At 50.0% G+C, this 17,801-nt stretch overlaps 5 non-coding genes and 10 pseudogenes across 5 annotated transcripts; 5 read left to right on the plus strand and 10 right to left on the minus strand.

Annotated features, from left to right (window-relative positions):
* Nucleotides 1–336: 336 nt before the first annotated feature.
* On the minus strand, nt 337–465 carry LOC137330303 (U2 spliceosomal RNA; annotated as a pseudogene).
* An 844-nt stretch (nt 466–1,309) lies between these two features.
* On the minus strand, nt 1,310–1,515 carry LOC137328861 (U2 spliceosomal RNA; annotated as a pseudogene).
* Nucleotides 1,516–2,746: 1,231 nt separating this feature from the next.
* LOC137330282 (U1 spliceosomal RNA) lies at nt 2,747–2,912 on the plus strand. The gene has a single exon (XR_010965026.1). It is a non-coding gene; the product is annotated as a U1 spliceosomal RNA (small nuclear RNA).
* Nucleotides 2,913–3,838: 926 nt separating this feature from the next.
* Nucleotides 3,839–3,967, minus strand: LOC137330304 (U2 spliceosomal RNA; annotated as a pseudogene).
* Nucleotides 3,968–4,811: 844 nt separating this feature from the next.
* On the minus strand, nt 4,812–5,017 carry LOC137328862 (U2 spliceosomal RNA; annotated as a pseudogene).
* A 1,232-nt stretch (nt 5,018–6,249) lies between these two features.
* LOC137328550 (U1 spliceosomal RNA) lies at nt 6,250–6,415 on the plus strand. The gene has a single exon (XR_010964802.1). It is a non-coding gene; the product is annotated as a U1 spliceosomal RNA (small nuclear RNA).
* A 926-nt stretch (nt 6,416–7,341) lies between these two features.
* On the minus strand, nt 7,342–7,470 carry LOC137330305 (U2 spliceosomal RNA; annotated as a pseudogene).
* An 844-nt stretch (nt 7,471–8,314) lies between these two features.
* LOC137328766 (U2 spliceosomal RNA) lies at nt 8,315–8,519 on the minus strand (annotated as a pseudogene).
* Nucleotides 8,520–9,750: 1,231 nt separating this feature from the next.
* On the plus strand, nt 9,751–9,916 carry LOC137328492 (U1 spliceosomal RNA). Its single transcript, XR_010964795.1, has one exon. It is a non-coding gene; the product is annotated as a U1 spliceosomal RNA (small nuclear RNA).
* A 928-nt stretch (nt 9,917–10,844) lies between these two features.
* On the minus strand, nt 10,845–10,973 carry LOC137330306 (U2 spliceosomal RNA; annotated as a pseudogene).
* An 844-nt stretch (nt 10,974–11,817) lies between these two features.
* LOC137328767 (U2 spliceosomal RNA) lies at nt 11,818–12,022 on the minus strand (annotated as a pseudogene).
* A 1,231-nt stretch (nt 12,023–13,253) lies between these two features.
* LOC137329754 (U1 spliceosomal RNA) lies at nt 13,254–13,419 on the plus strand. Its single transcript, XR_010964971.1, has one exon. It is a non-coding gene; the product is annotated as a U1 spliceosomal RNA (small nuclear RNA).
* Nucleotides 13,420–14,347: 928 nt separating this feature from the next.
* LOC137330307 (U2 spliceosomal RNA) lies at nt 14,348–14,476 on the minus strand (annotated as a pseudogene).
* An 844-nt stretch (nt 14,477–15,320) lies between these two features.
* Nucleotides 15,321–15,525, minus strand: LOC137328768 (U2 spliceosomal RNA; annotated as a pseudogene).
* A 1,231-nt stretch (nt 15,526–16,756) lies between these two features.
* LOC137328503 (U1 spliceosomal RNA) lies at nt 16,757–16,922 on the plus strand. The gene has a single exon (XR_010964797.1). It is a non-coding gene; the product is annotated as a U1 spliceosomal RNA (small nuclear RNA).
* The last annotated feature ends 879 nt before the right edge of the window (nt 16,923–17,801 follow it).

The following is a 17,801-nucleotide window of genomic DNA, read 5'->3' on the forward strand; positions in this document are numbered from 1 at the left end:
CCCCTCCTGAGCGCAATGCTCCACCCTCACCACCACTGCCTTTTCCTCACCGAGACAAACAGACAGTCCGTCCAGTCCAGGAGCGCAGTTTTCATTTGTACTCAGACCCTGCTTGTTTAAAGTTAAGTTATTTTGCAGTTTGAATTATAATCGCTGCCTGCGTGCGAGCGAGCGAGCGAGCGAGCGAACGAGCGGCACTCAGCCCAGGAGAAGAAAAGAATACCACTGAGCTGAGAAAGTAAGTGCAATATATCAGCTTTATTCTCAGTCATAATACGTACACACGGACAGAGACGCTGGGAAAGAGCTGTTTTTCCTTTTGAATATCTCCCCACAGGGAGGTGCACCGTTGCCAGAGACACTGCAATACTGGGTCGATGCGTGGAGTGGACGGAGCCAAGCCCCTATTCCATCTCCCTGTTGCAAAATTCAATTTAATATTCGGTCCCAAAGCCGAGAAGCGATAACCTCCTGAATAGACGTTTGCCATTTGACTGAGTGTGAAAAGACTGAGTGTCAAAGTGGAAATGGCAACTCAAGCCCTCTGCTGGTGACACTGCTGCTACTGTAGGGAGCCATGTGTTCAGCCTTCTGTATATGTTTGCAGGGGATTGAGGGCAACTCCCCTGATGGTCTAGTGGTTAGGACGCAACATTTAAAACTCGTTGACACCCGGGTTCCAATCCCGGTCAGGGGATGATTTTCTGGTGCAGATTAATTGGCACCGTTCAAGAAAATCTCCCATCCTGAGCGCAATGCTCCACCCAAACCAGTGCCTTTTACTCACCTTAACACTCAGTTAGCAGCACAGTTTGATCTCACAGCTTCCAATGTGGCCATTCACAGTGCACTCCCTCCAAACACACACGCACTGTCTGCTCGCATTTTTAAAGTCAGCAACGTGAAGTTATTTCGCCTCTCGCTTGTGGCAGTTTGAACGTTAACATTGTGTCTCTCTCGCGCTCTCTGTTTCGGGAAATGTCTGACTTGGAAACAATTAATTCTGGAACTGCCAGTTTAAAACTGCAGTAATTTTTCACACAACAACTGGAGTTGAATGTTTCAGGTCAGGAGACCAAGTCTGTGGAAGGTGGCACGTCCCAATACACAGGCTTGCAGCTTCCTGAAAAGTGACCTGAGACTGACGTCTTTCCCTCCAAGGTAAAACTGCAAGAGGGAAAAGGAAGAAAGGGAGTGGCACTCATCCATCCCAGGAGTAAACAAAAAAACCACAGTTGCAATATCTCAGCATTCTGAGTAATAATACAGGCTCCAAAAATCCGTTCAGCATTTTGAATATCTCCCCACAGGGAGGTGCACCGTTGCCAGAGACACTGTAATACTGGGTCGATGCGTGGAGTGGACGGAGCAAGCTCTTGTTCCATCTCCCTGTTCCAAAAATCAATTTAATATTTGGTCCCCAGATAGGGGACATATCAGATATTAAACTGATAAGAACAGAAACTTTTTTTTTTTTTTTTCTGACACTCTGGGGTGCCTTATTGCCTTACAGATTCATTCCAGATTCCTTGCAGTGACATTACATCAAGCCAAAGCTCTACAAGCCAAAGCTCTACACTCTGCCCGAGGGGATTTCTCCCTGACTGCATCCCCCCGGCATACAATGGCAGGAAGGCTCCAAATGGTTGCCTTCCCCCACTTGACCACTTGATCTTCGCCAAAAGGCCGAGAAGCGATAACGCGCTCGATGCGAATTGATCTCCGCTCCTGTTTTCCCTCCCTCTTTGGTCTCTGGCTGACTGTGTCTAAAGCAGTCTAGAAGCACTGCCGTTCTCTCCCACTCTGGGCACATTTTTGCCACCGTTTCTAATTGCAACAGTGGATCAGTTTAAAGAAGTTGCCGTTTTTTCCTTTCTTGCTAGGATTGCTTGACAGATTGGTAAATTTGCCAGTCGGCCACCGATCAGATGGGAGAAGGTGGTGTCTCAACGGACCTCCGTCAGTCAGTCTCAGTCACTAACTCACTGCCGTGGAAGGAAACCGCTTTAAAGAAAACTAGTGACGTGACGTGACGTGTCTCACAGCGAGTGAGTGAGATTGCAACGGCCAATTGAGAAAGAGGTGAGGTGCTGACAATCAGCAGCTCGTGTTTAAACGTTCATTCCACAGCAGGCAAGACCAATCAAAAGAAAATACTGCAGATGCTGGCTCGGCTGGCTGGGCTGGCTGGCTGGAAATGGGAAATAAAAACACAAGACGTGTTAAAGGCTGGTTAAACTGTCGAAAGAAACAAGGCGTTAATGTTTCAGAAGTGCCTATTGAAAGATGTCTCTCAAGCTGCTCCCTGACTGGGCCCTGTCCATTGTCACGTTAATCCCAGGGCGGGGCGGGACTGCTTTGACCAGGAGACCTGTTTTCTGGGACGCAGGTGTGACATTCCAGGGAGTGCACCTGCTTTGTGCTGATTCGAAACGACCACGACAACGGCAACTTGCAGTTCTATATTACCACGACAACGCGCGTGTATATATTGCTACAGCAACAACTGGAGGCGGGACATTTCCCTTGAAGGGCGACATGCAAACAACCATCGCCGGCACCGCATCGCTGCAGTATTTTCTCCCAGAGTGTATCATCGGATATACGGTACGATATTTGAGCGGAATTAATCTCTCAGAGCATCAGCACGTTGCGAGCGAAGGGACGTTTTGATTCTTAAAACCTGCCCTTGCAATCGTAAAAGGTAGCGAATGCTGTCTAGTGGCAGTGTGTGGCGACCCAAGGCATACTTACCTGGCAGGGGAGAATCTGTGATCCCGAAGGCGGATCTCCCAGGATGAGGCTAGCCCATTGCACTTGGGGTGTGCGCTGACGCCTGCGATGTCCCCAAATGCGGGATACTCGACTGCAAAATTTGTGGTAGTGGGGGACTGCGTTCGCGCTCTCCCCTGCATCGAAACGAAAAGTTAGATTGTCGACCCCGCGGTCCACCAATCGGATGGGTGACGGTGTTGTGTGTGTGTGTGTGTGTGTGTGTGTACGTATGTCAGTCAGTCTCTCACTCAGAGCTGCTGTGGAAGGAAACCTTTTTAAAAAGAACTTGCATATCGAAAGAAAGATGTGTCTCAAGCTGCCGGGGCCCTGTCCATTGTCACGTTAATGGCTGGACTGCTTTGACCAGGAGACCTGTTTCCTGGGTCGGAGGTGTGAGATTCCAGGGGACCTGCTTTGTGCTGATTTCCAATGGCCGTCCCTCCCTCCCTCCCCCCAGGCCTTCCTTCTGAACACCTTTGGCGTTTTATCGAGGGCCAGAAGCCTGCCTGTGAAAGGGAAGGATCAGCCGGTCGGCCCCCTGCTGGTCGCTGCTGCTCGTGGAGCAGGCGTGCGTGTCCTCAGCCTCTCGGACAGGTTCCTCAGGCGGTTCCCAGGTGGCCCAGTGGTCGAGGACGCAACCTTTTAAATCGTTGAGACCCGGGTTCCAATCCCGGTCGGGGGGATGATTTTCTGGTGCAGATTAATTGGCACCACTCAAAGAAAGTCTCCCCTCCTGAGCGCAATGCTCCACCCTCACCACCACTGCCTTTTCCTCACCGAGACAAACAGACAGTCCGTCCAGTCCAGGAGCGCAGTTTTCATTTGTACTCAGACCCTGCTTGTTTAAAGTTAAGTTATTTTGCAGTTTGAATTATAATCGCTGCCTGCGTGCGAGCGAGCGAGCGAGCGAGCGAACGAGCGGCACTCAGCCCAGGAGAAGAAAAGAATACCACTGAGCTGAGAAAGTAAGTGCAATATATCAGCTTTATTCTCAGTCATAATACGTACACACGGACAGAGACGCTGGGAAAGAGCTGTTTTTCCTTTTGAATATCTCCCCACAGGGAGGTGCACCGTTGCCAGAGACACTGCAATACTGGGTCGATGCGTGGAGTGGACGGAGCCAAGCCCCTATTCCATCTCCCTGTTGCAAAATTCAATTTAATATTCGGTCCCAAAGCCGAGAAGCGATAACCTCCTGAATAGACGTTTGCCATTTGACTGAGTGTGAAAAGACTGAGTGTCAAAGTGGAAATGGCAACTCAAGCCCTCTGCTGGTGACACTGCTGCTACTGTAGGGAGCCATGTGTTCAGCCTTCTGTATATGTTTGCAGGGGATTGAGGGCAACTCCCCTGATGGTCTAGTGGTTAGGACGCAACATTTAAAACTCGTTGACACCCGGGTTCCAATCCCGGTCAGGGGATGATTTTCTGGTGCAGATTAATTGGCACCGTTCAAGAAAATCTCCCATCCTGAGCGCAATGCTCCACCCAAACCAGTGCCTTTTACTCACCTTAACACTCAGTTAGCAGCACAGTTTGATCTCACAGCTTCCAATGTGGCCATTCACAGTGCACTCCCTCCAAACACACACGCACTGTCTGCTCGCATTTTTAAAGTCAGCAACGTGAAGTTATTTCGCCTCTCGCTTGTGGCAGTTTGAACGTTAACATTGTGTCTCTCTCGCGCTCTCTGTTTCGGGAAATGTCTGACTTGGAAACAATTAATTCTGGAACTGCCAGTTTAAAACTGCAGTAATTTTTCACACAACAACTGGAGTTGAATGTTTCAGGTCAGGAGACCAAGTCTGTGGAAGGTGGCACGTCCCAATACACAGGCTTGCAGCTTCCTGAAAAGTGACCTGAGACTGACGTCTTTCCCTCCAAGGTAAAACTGCAAGAGGGAAAAGGAAGAAAGGGAGTGGCACTCATCCATCCCAGGAGTAAACAAAAAAACCACAGTTGCAATATCTCAGCATTCTGAGTAATAATACAGGCTCCAAAAATCCGTTCAGCATTTTGAATATCTCCCCACAGGGAGGTGCACCGTTGCCAGAGACACTGTAATACTGGGTCGATGCGTGGAGTGGACGGAGCAAGCTCTTGTTCCATCTCCCTGTTCCAAAAATCAATTTAATATTTGGTCCCCAGATAGGGGACATATCAGATATTAAACTGATAAGAACAGAAACTTTTTTTTTTTTTTTTCTGACACTCTGGGGTGCCTTATTGCCTTACAGATTCATTCCAGATTCCTTGCAGTGACATTACATCAAGCCAAAGCTCTACAAGCCAAAGCTCTACACTCTGCCCGAGGGGATTTCTCCCTGACTGCATCCCCCCGGCATACAATGGCAGGAAGGCTCCAAATGGTTGCCTTCCCCCACTTGACCACTTGATCTTCGCCAAAAGGCCGAGAAGCGATAACGCGCTCGATGCGAATTGATCTCCGCTCCTGTTTTCCCTCCCTCTTTGGTCTCTGGCTGACTGTGTCTAAAGCAGTCTAGAAGCACTGCCGTTCTCTCCCACTCTGGGCACATTTTTGCCACCGTTTCTAATTGCAACAGTGGATCAGTTTAAAGAAGTTGCCGTTTTTTCCTTTCTTGCTAGGATTGCTTGACAGATTGGTAAATTTGCCAGTCGGCCACCGATCAGATGGGAGAAGGTGGTGTCTCAACGGACCTCCGTCAGTCAGTCTCAGTCACTAACTCACTGCCGTGGAAGGAAACCGCTTTAAAGAAAACTAGTGACGTGACGTGACGTGTCTCACAGCGAGTGAGTGAGATTGCAACGGCCAATTGAGAAAGAGGTGAGGTGCTGACAATCAGCAGCTCGTGTTTAAACGTTCATTCCACAGCAGGCAAGACCAATCAAAAGAAAATACTGCAGATGCTGGCTCGGCTGGCTGGGCTGGCTGGCTGGAAATGGGAAATAAAAACACAAGACGTGTTAAAGGCTGGTTAAACTGTCGAAAGAAACAAGGCGTTAATGTTTCAGAAGTGCCTATTGAAAGATGTCTCTCAAGCTGCTCCCTGACTGGGCCCTGTCCATTGTCACGTTAATCCCAGGGCGGGGGCGGGACTGCTTTGACCAGGAGACCTGTTTTCTGGGACGCAGGTGTGACATTCCAGGGAGTGCACCTGCTTTGTGCTGATTCGAAACGACCACGGCAACGGCAACTTGCAGTTCTATATTACCACGACAACGCGCGTGTATATATTGCTACAGCAACAACTGGAGGCGGGACATTTCCCTTGAAGGGCGACATGCAAACAACCATCGCCGGCACCGCATCGCTGCAGTATTTTCTCCCAGAGTGTATCATCGGATATACGGTACGATATTTGAGCGGAATTAATCTCTCAGAGCATCAGCACGTTGCGAGCGAAGGGACGTTTTGATTCTTAAAACCTGCCCTTGCAATCGTAAAAGGTAGCGAATGCTGTCTAGTGGCAGTGTGTGGCGACCCAAGGCATACTTACCTGGCAGGGGAGAATCTGTGATCCCGAAGGCGGATCTCCCAGGACGAGGCTAGCCCATTGCACTTGGGGTGTGCGCTGACGCCTGCGATGTCCCCAAATGCGGGATACTCGACTGCAAAATTTGTGGTAGTGGGGGACTGCGTTCGCGCTCTCCCCTGCATCGAAACGAAAAGTTAGATTGTCGACCCCGCGGTCCACCAATCGGATGGGTGACGGTGTTGTGTGTGTGTGTGTGTGTGTGTGTGTACGTATGTCAGTCAGTCTCTCACTCAGAGCTGCTGTGGAAGGAAACCTTTTTAAAAAGAACTTGCATATCGAAAGAAAGATGTGTCTCAAGCTGCCGGGGCCCTGTCCATTGTCACGTTAATGGCTGGACTGCTTTGACCAGGAGACCTGTTTCCTGGGTCGGAGGTGTGAGATTCCAGGGGACCTGCTTTGTGCTGATTTCCAATGGCCGTCCCTCCCTCCCTCCCCCCAGGCCTTCCTTCTGAACACCTTTGTCGTTTTATCGAGGGCCAGAAGCCTGCCTGTGAAAGGGAAGGATCAGCCGGTCGGCCCCCTGCTGGTCGCTGCTGCTCGTGGAGCAGGCGTGCGTGTCCTCAGCCTCTTGGACAGGTTCCTCAGGCGGTTCCCAGGTGGCCCAGTGGTCGAGGACGCAACCTTTTAAATCGTTGAGACCCGGGTTCCAATCCCGGTCGGGGGGATGATTTTCTGGTGCAGATTAATTGGCACCACTCAAAGAAAGTCTCCCCTCCTGAGCGCAATGCTCCACCCTCACCACCACTGCCTTTTCCTCACCGAGACAAACAGACAGTCCGTCCAGTCCAGGAGCGCAGTTTTCATTTGTACTCAGACCCTGCTTGTTTAAAGTTAAGTTATTTTGCAGTTTGAATTATAATCGCTGCCTGCGTGCGAGCGAGCGAGCGAGCGAGCGAACGAGCGGCACTCAGCCCAGGAGAAGAAAAGAATACCACTGAGCTGAGAAAGTAAGTGCAATATATCAGCTTTATTCTCAGTCATAATACGTACACACGGACAGAGACGCTGGGAAAGAGCTGTTTTTCCTTTTGAATATCTCCCCACAGGGAGGTGCACCGTTGCCAGAGACACTGCAATACTGGGTCGATGCGTGGAGTGGACGGAGCCAAGCCCCTATTCCATCTCCCTGTTGCAAAATTCAATTTAATATTCGGTCCCAAAGCCGAGAAGCGATAACCTCCTGAATAGACGTTTGCCATTTGACTGAGTGTGAAAAGACTGAGTGTCAAAGTGGAAATGGCAACTCAAGCCCTCTGCTGGTGACACTGCTGCTACTGTAGGGAGCCATGTGTTCAGCCTTCTGTATATGTTTGCAGGGGATTGAGGGCAACTCCCCTGATGGTCTAGTGGTTAGGACGCAACATTTAAAACTCGTTGAGACCCGGGTTCGAATCCTGGTCAGGGGATGATTTTCTGGTGCAGATTAATTGGCACCGTTCAAGAAAATCTCCCATCCTGAGCGCAATGCTCCACCCAAACCAGTGCCTTTTACTCACCTTAACACTCAGTTAGCAGCACAGTTTGATCTCACAGCTTCCAATATGGCCATTCACAGTGCACTCCCTCCAAACACACACGCACTGTCTGCTCGCATTTTTAAAGTCAGCAACGTGAAGTTATTTCGCCTCTCGCTTGTGGCAGTTTAAACGTTAACATTGTGTCTCTCTCGCGCTCTCTGTTTCGGGAAATGTCTGACTTGGAAACAATTAATTCTGGAACTGCCAGTTTAAAACTGCAGTAATTTTTCACACAACAACTGGAGTTAAATGTTTCAGGTCAGGAGACCAAGTCTGTGGAAGGTGGCACGTCCCAATACACAGGCTTGCAGCTTCCTGAAAAGTGACCTGAGACTGACGTCTTTCCCTCCAAGGTAAAACTGCAAGAGGGAAAAGGAAGAAAGGGAATGGCACTCATCCATCCCAGGAGTAAACAAGAAAACCACAGTTGCAATATCTCAGCATTCTGAGTAATAATACAGGCTCCAAAAATCCGTTCAGCATTTTGAATATCTCCCCACAGGGAGGTGCACCGTTGCCAGAGACACTGTAATACTGGGTCGATGCGTGGAGTGGACGGAGCAAGCTCTTGTTCCATCTCCCTGTTCCAAAAATCAATTTAATATTTGGTCCCCAGATAGGGGACATATCAGATATTAAACTGATAAGAACAGAAACTTTTTTTTTTTTTTTCTGACACTCTGGGGTGCCTTATTGCCTTACAGATTCATTCCAGATTCCTTGCAGTGACATTACATCAAGCCAAAGCTCTACAAGCCAAAGCTCTACACTCTGCCCGAGGGGATTTCTCCCTGACTGCATCCCCCCGGCATACAATGGCAGGAAGGCTCCAAATGGTTGCCTTCCCCCACTTGACCACTTGATCTTCGCCAAAAGGCCGAGAAGCGATAACGCGCTCGATGCGAATTGATCTCCGCTCCTGTTTTCCCTCCCTCTTTGGTCTCTGGCTGACTGTGTCTAAAGCAGTCTGGAAGCACTGCCGTTCTCTCCCACTCTGGGCACATTTTTGCCACCGTTTCTAATTGCAACAGTGGATCAGTTTAAAGAAGTTGCCGTTTGTTCCTTTCTTGCTAGGATTGCTTGACAGATTGGTAAATTTGCCAGTCGGCCACCGATCAGATGGGAGAAGGTGGCGTCTCAACGGACCTCCGTCAGTCAGTCTCAGTCACTAACTCACTGCCGTGGAAGGAAACCGCTTTAAAGAAAACTAGTGACGTGACGTGACGTGTCTCACAGCGAGTGAGTGAGATTGCAACGGCCAATTGAGAAAGAGGTGAGGTGCTGACAATCAGCAGCTCGTGTTTAAACGTTCATTCCACAGCAGGCAAGACCAATCAAAAGAAAATACTGCAGATGCTGGCTCGGCTGGCTGGGCTGGCTGGCTGGAAATGGGAAATAAAAACACAAGACGTGTTAAAGGCTGGTTAAACTGTCGAAAGAAACAAGGCGTTAATGTTTCAGAAGTGCCTATTGAAAGGTGTCTCTCAAGCTGCTCCCTGACTGGGCCCTGTCCATTGTCACGTTAATCCCAGGGCGGGGCGGGACTGCTTTGACCAGGAGACCTGTTTTCTGGGACGCAGGTGTGACATTCCAGGGAGTGCACCTGCTTTGTGCTGATTCGAAACGACCACGACAACGGCAACTTGCAGTTCTATATTACCACGACAACGCGCGTGTATATATTGCTACAGCAACAACTGGAGGCGGGACATTTCCCTTGAAGGGCGACATGCAAACAACCATCGCCGGCACCGCATCGCTGCAGTATTTTCTCCCAGAGTGTATCATCGGATATACGGTACGATATTTGAGCGGAATTAATCTCTCAGAGCATCAGCACGTTGCGAGCGAAGGGACGTTTTGATTCTTAAAACCTGCCCTTGCAATCGTAAAAGGTAGCGAATGCTGTCTAGTGGCAGTGTGTGGCGACCCAAGGCATACTTACCTGGCAGGGGAGAATCTGTGATCCCGAAGACGGATCTCCCAGGATGAGGCTAGCCCATTGCACTTGGGGTGTGCGCTGACGCCTGCGATGTCCCCAAATGCGGGATACTCGACTGCAAAATTTGTGGTAGTGGGGGACTGCGTTCGCGCTCTCCCCTGCATCGAAACGAAAAGTTAGATTGTCGACCCCGCGGTCCACCAATCGGATGGGTGACGGTGTTGTGTGTGTGTGTGTGTGTGTGTGTGTGTACGTATGTCAGTCAGTCTCTCACTCAGAGCTGCTGTGGAAGGAAACCTTTTTAAAAAGAACTTGCATATCGAAAGAAAGATGTGTCTCAAGCTGCCGGGGCCCTGTCCATTGTCACGTTAATGGCTGGACTGCTTTGACCAGGAGACCTGTTTCCTGGGTCGGAGGTGTGAGATTCCAGGGGACCTGCTTTGTGCTGATTTCCAATGGCCGTCCCTCCCTCCCTCCCCCCAGGCCTTCCTTCTGAACACCTTTGTCGTTTTATCGAGGGCCAGAAGCCTGCCTGTGAAAGGGAAGGATCAGCCGGTCGGCCCCCTGCTGGTCGCTGCTGCTCGTGGAGCAGGCGTGCGTGTCCTCAGCCTCTTGGACAGGTTCCTCAGGCGGTTCCCAGGTGGCCCAGTGGTCGAGGACGCAACCTTTTAAATCGTTGAGACCCGGGTTCCAATCCCGGTCGGGGGGATGATTTTCTGGTGCAGATTAATTGGCACCACTCAAAGAAAGTCTCCCCTCCTGAGCGCAATGCTCCACCCTCACCACCACTGCCTTTTCCTCACCGAGACAAACAGACAGTCCGTCCAGTCCAGGAGCGCAGTTTTCATTTGTACTCAGACCCTGCTTGTTTAAAGTTAAGTTATTTTGCAGTTTGAATTATAATCGCTGCCTGCGTGCGAGCGAGCGAGCGAGCGAGCGAACGAGCGGCACTCAGCCCAGGAGAAGAAAAGAATACCACTGAGCTGAGAAAGTAAGTGCAATATATCAGCTTTATTCTCAGTCATAATACGTACACACGGACAGAGACGCTGGGAAAGAGCTGTTTTTCCTTTTGAATATCTCCCCACAGGGAGGTGCACCGTTGCCAGAGACACTGCAATACTGGGTCGATGCGTGGAGTGGACGGAGCCAAGCCCCTATTCCATCTCCCTGTTGCAAAATTCAATTTAATATTCGGTCCCAAAGCCGAGAAGCGATAACCTCCTGAATAGACGTTTGCCATTTGACTGAGTGTGAAAAGACTGAGTGTCAAAGTGGAAATGGCAACTCAAGCCCTCTGCTGGTGACACTGCTGCTACTGTAGGGAGCCATGTGTTCAGCCTTCTGTATATGTTTGCAGGGGATTGAGGGCAACTCCCCTGATGGTCTAGTGGTTAGGACGCAACATTTAAAACTCGTTGAGACCCGGGTTCGAATCCTGGTCAGGGGATGATTTTCTGGTGCAGATTAATTGGCACCGTTCAAGAAAATCTCCCATCCTGAGCGCAATGCTCCACCCAAACCAGTGCCTTTTACTCACCTTAACACTCAGTTAGCAGCACAGTTTGATCTCACAGCTTCCAATATGGCCATTCACAGTGCACTCCCTCCAAACACACACGCACTGTCTGCTCGCATTTTTAAAGTCAGCAACGTGAAGTTATTTCGCCTCTCGCTTGTGGCAGTTTAAACGTTAACATTGTGTCTCTCTCGCGCTCTCTGTTTCGGGAAATGTCTGACTTGGAAACAATTAATTCTGGAACTGCCAGTTTAAAACTGCAGTAATTTTTCACACAACAACTGGAGTTAAATGTTTCAGGTCAGGAGACCAAGTCTGTGGAAGGTGGCACGTCCCAATACACAGGCTTGCAGCTTCCTGAAAAGTGACCTGAGACTGACGTCTTTCCCTCCAAGGTAAAACTGCAAGAGGGAAAAGGAAGAAAGGGAATGGCACTCATCCATCCCAGGAGTAAACAAGAAAACCACAGTTGCAATATCTCAGCATTCTGAGTAATAATACAGGCTCCAAAAATCCGTTCAGCATTTTGAATATCTCCCCACAGGGAGGTGCACCGTTGCCAGAGACACTGTAATACTGGGTCGATGCGTGGAGTGGACGGAGCAAGCTCTTGTTCCATCTCCCTGTTCCAAAAATCAATTTAATATTTGGTCCCCAGATAGGGGACATATCAGATATTAAACTGATAAGAACAGAAACTTTTTTTTTTTTTTTCTGACACTCTGGGGTGCCTTATTGCCTTACAGATTCATTCCAGATTCCTTGCAGTGACATTACATCAAGCCAAAGCTCTACAAGCCAAAGCTCTACACTCTGCCCGAGGGGATTTCTCCCTGACTGCATCCCCCCGGCATACAATGGCAGGAAGGCTCCAAATGGTTGCCTTCCCCCACTTGACCACTTGATCTTCGCCAAAAGGCCGAGAAGCGATAACGCGCTCGATGCGAATTGATCTCCGCTCCTGTTTTCCCTCCCTCTTTGGTCTCTGGCTGACTGTGTCTAAAGCAGTCTGGAAGCACTGCCGTTCTCTCCCACTCTGGGCACATTTTTGCCACCGTTTCTAATTGCAACAGTGGATCAGTTTAAAGAAGTTGCCGTTTGTTCCTTTCTTGCTAGGATTGCTTGACAGATTGGTAAATTTGCCAGTCGGCCACCGATCAGATGGGAGAAGGTGGCGTCTCAACGGACCTCCGTCAGTCAGTCTCAGTCACTAACTCACTGCCGTGGAAGGAAACCGCTTTAAAGAAAACTAGTGACGTGACGTGACGTGTCTCACAGCGAGTGAGTGAGATTGCAACGGCCAATTGAGAAAGAGGTGAGGTGCTGACAATCAGCAGCTCGTGTTTAAACGTTCATTCCACAGCAGGCAAGACCAATCAAAAGAAAATACTGCAGATGCTGGCTCGGCTGGCTGGGCTGGCTGGCTGGAAATGGGAAATAAAAACACAAGACGTGTTAAAGGCTGGTTAAACTGTCGAAAGAAACAAGGCGTTAATGTTTCAGAAGTGCCTATTGAAAGGTGTCTCTCAAGCTGCTCCCTGACTGGGCCCTGTCCATTGTCACGTTAATCCCAGGGCGGGGCGGGACTGCTTTGACCAGGAGACCTGTTTTCTGGGACGCAGGTGTGACATTCCAGGGAGTGCACCTGCTTTGTGCTGATTCGAAACGACCACGACAACGGCAACTTGCAGTTCTATATTACCACGACAACGCGCGTGTATATATTGCTACAGCAACAACTGGAGGCGGGACATTTCCCTTGAAGGGCGACATGCAAACAACCATCGCCGGCACCGCATCGCTGCAGTATTTTCTCCCAGAGTGTATCATCGGATATACGGTACGATATTTGAGCGGAATTAATCTCTCAGAGCATCAGCACGTTGCGAGCGAAGGGACGTTTTGATTCTTAAAACCTGCCCTTGCAATCGTAAAAGGTAGCGAATGCTGTCTAGTGGCAGTGTGTGGCGACCCAAGGCATACTTACCTGGCAGGGGAGAATCTGTGATCCCGAAGACGGATCTCCCAGGACGAGGCTAGCCCATTGCACTTGGGGTGTGCGCTGACGCCTGCGATGTCCCCAAATGCGGGATACTCGACTGCAAAATTTGTGGTAGTGGGGGACTGCGTTCGCGCTCTCCCCTGCATCGAAACGAAAAGTTAGATTGTCGACCCCGCGGTCCACCAATCGGATGGGTGACGGTGTTGTGTGTGTGTGTGTGTGTGTGTGTGTGTACGTATGTCAGTCAGTCTCTCACTCAGAGCTGCTGTGGAAGGAAACCTTTTTAAAAAGAACTTGCATATCGAAAGAAAGATGTGTCTCAAGCTGCCGGGGCCCTGTCCATTGTCACGTTAATGGCTGGACTGCTTTGACCAGGAGACCTGTTTCCTGGGTCGGAGGTGTGAGATTCCAGGGGACCTGCTTTGTGCTGATTTCCAATGGCCGTCCCTCCCTCCCTCCCCCCAGGCCTTCCTTCTGAACACCTTTGTCGTTTTATCGAGGGCCAGAAGCCTGCCTGTGAAAGGGAAGGATCAGCCGGTCGGCCCCCTGCTGGTCGCTGCTGCTCGTGGAGCAGGCGTGCGTGTCCTCAGCCTCTTGGACAGGTTCCTCAGGCGGTTCCCAGGTGGCCCAGTGGTCGAGGACGCAACCTTTTAAATCGTTGAGACCCGGGTTCCAATCCCGGTCGGGGGGATGATTTTCTGGTGCAGATTAATTGGCACCACTCAAAGAAAGTCTCCCCTCCTGAGCGCAATGCTCCACCCTCACCACCACTGCCTTTTCCTCACCGAGACAAACAGACAGTCCGTCCAGTCCAGGAGCGCAGTTTTCATTTGTACTCAGACCCTGCTTGTTTAAAGTTAAGTTATTTTGCAGTTTGAATTATAATCGCTGCCTGCGTGCGAGCGAGCGAGCGAGCGAGCGAACGAGCGGCACTCAGCCCAGGAGAAGAAAAGAATACCACTGAGCTGAGAAAGTAAGTGCAATATATCAGCTTTATTCTCAGTCATAATACGTACACACGGACAGAGACGCTGGGAAAGAGCTGTTTTTCCTTTTGAATATCTCCCCACAGGGAGGTGCACCGTTGCCAGAGACACTGCAATACTGGGTCGATGCGTGGAGTGGACGGAGCCAAGCCCCTATTCCATCTCCCTGTTGCAAAATTCAATTTAATATTCGGTCCCAAAGCCGAGAAGCGATAACCTCCTGAATAGACGTTTGCCATTTGACTGAGTGTGAAAAGACTGAGTGTCAAAGTGGAAATGGCAACTCAAGCCCTCTGCTGGTGACACTGCTGCTACTGTAGGGAGCCATGTGTTCAGCCTTCTGTATATGTTTGCAGGGGATTGAGGGCAACTCCCCTGATGGTCTAGTGGTTAGGACGCAACATTTAAAACTCGTTGAGACCCGGGTTCGAATCCTGGTCAGGGGATGATTTTCTGGTGCAGATTAATTGGCACCGTTCAAGAAAATCTCCCATCCTGAGCGCAATGCTCCACCCAAACCAGTGCCTTTTACTCACCTTAACACTCAGTTAGCAGCACAGTTTGATCTCACAGCTTCCAATATGGCCATTCACAGTGCACTCCCTCCAAACACACACGCACTGTCTGCTCGCATTTTTAAAGTCAGCAACGTGAAGTTATTTCGCCTCTCGCTTGTGGCAGTTTAAACGTTAACATTGTGTCTCTCTCGCGCTCTCTGTTTCGGGAAATGTCTGACTTGGAAACAATTAATTCTGGAACTGCCAGTTTAAAACTGCAGTAATTTTTCACACAACAACTGGAGTTAAATGTTTCAGGTCAGGAGACCAAGTCTGTGGAAGGTGGCACGTCCCAATACACAGGCTTGCAGCTTCCTGAAAAGTGACCTGAGACTGACGTCTTTCCCTCCAAGGTAAAACTGCAAGAGGGAAAAGGAAGAAAGGGAATGGCACTCATCCATCCCAGGAGTAAACAAGAAAACCACAGTTGCAATATCTCAGCATTCTGAGTAATAATACAGGCTCCAAAAATCCGTTCAGCATTTTGAATATCTCCCCACAGGGAGGTGCACCGTTGCCAGAGACACTGTAATACTGGGTCGATGCGTGGAGTGGACGGAGCAAGCTCTTGTTCCATCTCCCTGTTCCAAAAATCAATTTAATATTTGGTCCCCAGATAGGGGACATATCAGATATTAAACTGATAAGAACAGAAACTTTTTTTTTTTTTTTCTGACACTCTGGGGTGCCTTATTGCCTTACAGATTCATTCCAGATTCCTTGCAGTGACATTACATCAAGCCAAAGCTCTACAAGCCAAAGCTCTACACTCTGCCCGAGGGGATTTCTCCCTGACTGCATCCCCCCGGCATACAATGGCAGGAAGGCTCCAAATGGTTGCCTTCCCCCACTTGACCACTTGATCTTCGCCAAAAGGCCGAGAAGCGATAACGCGCTCGATGCGAATTGATCTCCGCTCCTGTTTTCCCTCCCTCTTTGGTCTCTGGCTGACTGTGTCTAAAGCAGTCTGGAAGCACTGCCGTTCTCTCCCACTCTGGGCACATTTTTGCCACCGTTTCTAATTGCAACAGTGGATCAGTTTAAAGAAGTTGCCGTTTGTTCCTTTCTTGCTAGGATTGCTTGACAGATTGGTAAATTTGCCAGTCGGCCACCGATCAGATGGGAGAAGGTGGCGTCTCAACGGACCTCCGTCAGTCAGTCTCAGTCACTAACTCACTGCCGTGGAAGGAAACCGCTTTAAAGAAAACTAGTGACGTGACGTGACGTGTCTCACAGCGAGTGAGTGAGATTGCAACGGCCAATTGAGAAAGAGGTGAGGTGCTGACAATCAGCAGCTCGTGTTTAAACGTTCATTCCACAGCAGGCAAGACCAATCAAAAGAAAATACTGCAGATGCTGGCTCGGCTGGCTGGGCTGGCTGGCTGGAAATGGGAAATAAAAACACAAGACGTGTTAAAGGCTGGTTAAACTGTCGAAAGAAACAAGGCGTTAATGTTTCAGAAGTGCCTATTGAAAGGTGTCTCTCAAGCTGCTCCCTGACTGGGCCCTGTCCATTGTCACGTTAATCCCAGGGCGGGGCGGGACTGCTTTGACCAGGAGACCTGTTTTCTGGGACGCAGGTGTGACATTCCAGGGAGTGCACCTGCTTTGTGCTGATTCGAAACGACCACGACAACGGCAACTTGCAGTTCTATATTACCACGACAACGCGCGTGTATATATTGCTACAGCAACAACTGGAGGCGGGACATTTCCCTTGAAGGGCGACATGCAAACAACCATCGCCGGCACCGCATCGCTGCAGTATTTTCTCCCAGAGTGTATCATCGGATATACGGTACGATATTTGAGCGGAATTAATCTCTCAGAGCATCAGCACGTTGCGAGCGAAGGGACGTTTTGATTCTTAAAACCTGCCCTTGCAATCGTAAAAGGTAGCGAATGCTGTCTAGTGGCAGTGTGTGGCGACCCAAGGCATACTTACCTGGCAGGGGAGAATCTGTGATCCCGAAGACGGATCTCCCAGGATGAGGCTAGCCCATTGCACTTGGGGTGTGCGCTGACGCCTGCGATGTCCCCAAATGCGGGATACTCGACTGCAAAATTTGTGGTAGTGGGGGACTGCGTTCGCGCTCTCCCCTGCATCGAAACGAAAAGTTAGATTGTCGACCCCGCGGTCCACCAATCGGATGGGTGACGGTGTTGTGTGTGTGTGTGTGTGTGTGTGTGTGTACGTATGTCAGTCAGTCTCTCACTCAGAGCTGCTGTGGAAGGAAACCTTTTTAAAAAGAACTTGCATATCGAAAGAAAGATGTGTCTCAAGCTGCCGGGGCCCTGTCCATTGTCACGTTAATGGCTGGACTGCTTTGACCAGGAGACCTGTTTCCTGGGTCGGAGGTGTGAGATTCCAGGGGACCTGCTTTGTGCTGATTTCCAATGGCCGTCCCTCCCTCCCTCCCCCCAGGCCTTCCTTCTGAACACCTTTGTCGTTTTATCGAGGGCCAGAAGCCTGCCTGTGAAAGGGAAGGATCAGCCGGTCGGCCCCCTGCTGGTCGCTGCTGCTCGTGGAGCAGGCGTGCGTGTCCTCAGCCTCTTGGACAGGTTCCTCAGGCGGTTCCCAGGTGGCCCAGTGGTCGAGGACGCAACCTTTTAAATCGTTGAGACCCGGGTTCCAATCCCGGTCGGGGGGATGATTTTCTGGTGCAGATTAATTGGCACCACTCAAAGAAAGTCTCCCCTCCTGAGCGCAATGCTCCACCCTCACCACCACTGCCTTTTCCTCACCGAGACAAACAGACAGTCCGTCCAGTCCAGGAGCGCAGTTTTCATTTGTACTCAGACCCTGCTTGTTTAAAGTTAAGTTATTTTGCAGTTTGAATTATAATCGCTGCCTGCGTGCGAGCGAGCGAGCGAGCGAGCGAACGAGCGGCACTCAGCCCAGGAGAAGAAAAGAATACCACTGAGCTGAGAAAGTAAGTGCAATATATCAGCTTTATTCTCAGTCATAATACGTACACACGG

Source organism: Heptranchias perlo, chromosome 12 (assembly GCF_035084215.1).
Source record: "Heptranchias perlo isolate sHepPer1 chromosome 12, sHepPer1.hap1, whole genome shotgun sequence".
Taxonomy (NCBI): Eukaryota; Metazoa; Chordata; class Chondrichthyes; order Hexanchiformes; family Hexanchidae; genus Heptranchias; species Heptranchias perlo.